The sequence below is a fragment of the Aotus nancymaae genome, unplaced genomic scaffold (genome assembly GCF_030222135.1).
Source record: "Aotus nancymaae isolate 86718 unplaced genomic scaffold, 86718_ANA_hifiasm-v0.15.2.pri h1tg000053l, whole genome shotgun sequence".
In the NCBI taxonomy this organism is placed as follows: Eukaryota; Metazoa; Chordata; class Mammalia; order Primates; family Aotidae; genus Aotus; species Aotus nancymaae.
This window is the reverse complement of record NW_026988467.1, coordinates 30773283-30777020: the sequence shown is the minus strand read 5'-3', so window position 1 is coordinate 30777020 and position 3738 is coordinate 30773283. Positions and strand designations below refer to the sequence as shown.

At 36.5% G+C, this 3738-nt stretch overlaps 1 pseudogene; it reads right to left on the bottom strand.

Moving 5' to 3' along the window:
• Positions 1 to 3391: 3391 nt before the first annotated feature.
• LOC135269598 (5S ribosomal RNA) lies at positions 3392 to 3509 on the bottom strand (annotated as a pseudogene).
• Positions 3510 to 3738: the final 229 nt, after the last annotated feature.

Sequence of the window (3738 nt, the reverse complement as noted above, 5' to 3'; positions counted from 1 at the left end):
TGCAATAAGATAAATGTGTTACTCTGTGCTGCTATAACAAAGTACTTGATAATGGGTAACTTATCAAGAGCATATACTTATTTATCACAGTTCTTGAAGCTGGGAATCCAAGATCAAGGCATCAGCAGGTTCAGTGTCTGAGGAGAGCCCTTCTCTACTCCCTTTTGAAAAGAGAGTATTCACCCAATGCCTATATTCCCATTGTATCTTGAAAGTAACTAACTTGTTTTTGATTTTACAGGCTCATAGGTGGAAGGGACTAGCTTTGTCTTAGTTGCTGCACCCTTTTGAGGGGACTGCACCCTTTTGAGGGGAGGAATGCTGCTGTGTCCTCACATAATGAAAAGGATGAAAAGGGCACAAAGAGGTGAGGTCTCTCTCTCTCTGAAGTCTTTTCTGTAGGGACACTAATCCATTCATGAAGGCATAGCTTTCATGACTTAAACATCTCCTAAAGGCTCAGTCTCTTAATACTATCACACTGTCTATTAAGTTTCAATACATTAATTTTGGAGGGAACACATTTGAGCCATTGCAACAAAAGAAGGAAAAAAATATGTACAGATTTGTTTAAAAAAGATGTAAAACTTTGTTTGCAGATGACATGATTGTCTGTGTAAAAAATTTCAAAGAAACAACAAAAACCTCCCATAACCTAAAATGTAATAACTAATAGCAAGGTTGCTGGATACAAGGTTCAATTGATTTCTTATATACTAGTAATGGACAGTTGAAATTTGAAATTAAAACATAATTCCATTTACCAAAAAATGAAATACTTAGGTGTAAATGTTACAAAATGTTGTAAAATCTATGTGAAGAAAACTACAAAACTCTGGAAAAGAAAAGAAATGCCGTGGAAGGTCTAACTAAATGGAAATGTGTTCCATGTACATGGGTAGGAAGACTCAATATTGTGAAGGTGTCTGTTCTTCCCAAGTTGATCTATAGATGCAACACAATCCCAATCAAAATCTCAGCAAGATATCTTGTGTATATTGACAAAGTGATTTTGAAAGTTTACATGTAAATGCAAAATACCCAGAATAGCCAACACAATATTGAGGGAGAAGAACAAAGTTGGAGTACTGACACTACCCAACTTCAAGATTTACTTTAAATCTACAAAAATCAGGACAGCATGGCAGTGATGAAAGAAGAGATGAACATATCAATGGAACAGAATAGAGAGTCTAGATATGGCTGACATAAATAGATTTCAACTGATTTTTAACAAAGGAACAAAGGGAGTGCAATAGGAAAAAGATAGTGTCTTCAACAAATAGTGCTGGAACAATTGAACATCCACATGCAAAAAAATAAATCTAGACATAGACCTTGAAGCTTTCACAAAAAAATGCAAAATGGATCACAGATCTAAATGTTAAATTTAAAAGTGTAAATCTCCTAGAAGATAACATAGAAGATTGAGACAAATAAAAAATGTATGTTGTAATCTCCAGGGCAACAACTAAAAAATACTGCAAAGAGACTTAGATTAAAAAAAACCAAGAGAGTAATCAAAATGGAATACTAAAGTTATTCAACTAACCCAAATGAAGAAAAAAGATTAAGTCACAAAAAATAAAAATAAAAACAGATAAGAAAAATAAGAAACAACATCAGGACTTTTAGTTCACACAAGATGATGTAGACCCTATTTCTACCTGGTAATTAGAATTCTAAACCCTGAAAATAGTACAAGAGATGACCAAAGGAGAACTATACTAAGAAGATAGTAAGGGAGTAAGAAGAAGGTGAACTTGTATGCCAACCTGGGACTGGAGGAATAGTACAGTGTCTTGTGTCTTCCCACCCAACAGAGAAAGCTCACTCAGTCAGGCATTTTCTGACCCTCAGTCTAACAACAGAAGGAAGTCTAAGTATGCTCATTCCTCCATGGGTTTAATTGAAGTCTCTCAAATAAGATCAAGTGAGCCCAACATCTACAAGGAAGATAGATTGGCTAGGGAATATACTCTCCTTCCCTACTGAGCCTGAGACTCTCCCTTTCCACTGAAATAATAAGGCCAGTGGGTAGAGACCAAAATATAAGCTATTCAAATACAGGGTACAACCCTGTCTGTACCCATGGGTTGGAGACTCCTGTAGGTGTGCAGGTGGCACTAGAGAAAGAGGCCCAGTCATTCATGGCAGATGACATGGTCCAGGAAGTTTCATTATCCTCACAGGCCTAAAACTTTCTTCATCTTCTCAGAGAAACCAAGTACTAGGAGAACAACTGTAGGATGGGTCTCACCATAGCAGCCAGCCATGTTACCCAGGGAAAATCTCTTTTTCCTCCTCAAGCAGCAACAGCTGAGAGCAGCGAGAGCCTCGATGGCACCAAATAAACCAACTCCAGAAATGTAAGGTAACAAATTTGTGTTGTGTTGTTTTAAGCCACTAAATTTGTAGTAATGTGTCACCATAGCAATAGGAAACTAATAGAAATAGGAGACTAATATAAGAAGGGAACACTGCCCACTTCATTTTATGAGGTCAATATTACTCTAATATCACAACCAGACAAGGACAGTAAAAATAAAGAAAGCAACAGATCAATGTCTCTAATTTTAACACAAAAATCATCAAAAGATATTAGCAAGCTGAATCTCATGATGTATGAAAGTAATTATATGCCAATTATATTACCAATTGTACCATGACCAAATGAGACATTTTGGGTATACCAAGCTGGTTCAATATTCAAAACTCAATCAATGTAATCCATCATACAAGCTAAAAATGAGAAATCATATGATCTTATGAATTTATTTGACAAAATTCAATACCTATTCATCACAAAAACTTTCAGAAAAATAGAAATAGATGGAAATTACCTCAACTTGATAAAAAAGCATCTTCAAAAAAACAGCAGTTGACATCAAACCTAATGGTAAAAGACTAAGACCAGGAACAACATGTAGATGAACACCTCATTACTCTTTTTTTTTTTTCCTTTTCCCAACTTTTAGGTTCGGGAGTACATGTGCAGTTTTCTTACATGGGTAAATTGCATGTTGCTGGGGTTTAGTGTGCAAATGATTTCATCACCTAGGTAGTAAGCATGGTACCTGATAAGTAGTTATATGACCCTCCTCTCCTTCCCACTCCACCTTCAACCCAGTGTCTACTGTTTCTATCTTTATGACCATGTGTACTAAATGCTTAGCTCCCACTTATAAATGAGAATATGTAGCATTTTGTTCCTATGTTAATTTGGTTAGAATAATGACCTCCAACTGCATCTATGTTGCTGCAACAGACATGATCTCATTCTTTCTTACAGCTGTGTAGTATTCTATGATGTATATGTACCACATATTCTTTATGTCCAGTCCACCACTGATGGGCATATAAGGTTTTTTTTTTTAATTTTTTTTTTAATAGCCTACAGCACCCGGTATTCCCAGGCGGTCTCCCATCCAAATACTAACCAGGCCCAACCCTGCTTAGCTTCCGAGATCAGACGAGATCGGGCGCGTTCAGGTGGTGTGGCAAAAGACGGGCATAGAAGTTGATTTTATGTCTTTGCTATTATGAATAGTGCTGTGATGAACATACAAAGGCAAATGTCCTTTTGGTAGAATTATTTCTATTCCTTTGGGCCCAGTAATGGGATTACTGGGTCAAATGGTAATTCTGTCTTAAATTCTTTGAGAAATAGCCAAACTGCTTTCCACAGTGGCTGAACTAATTTACATTCCCATCAGCAATGTACAAGCATTCCCTTTT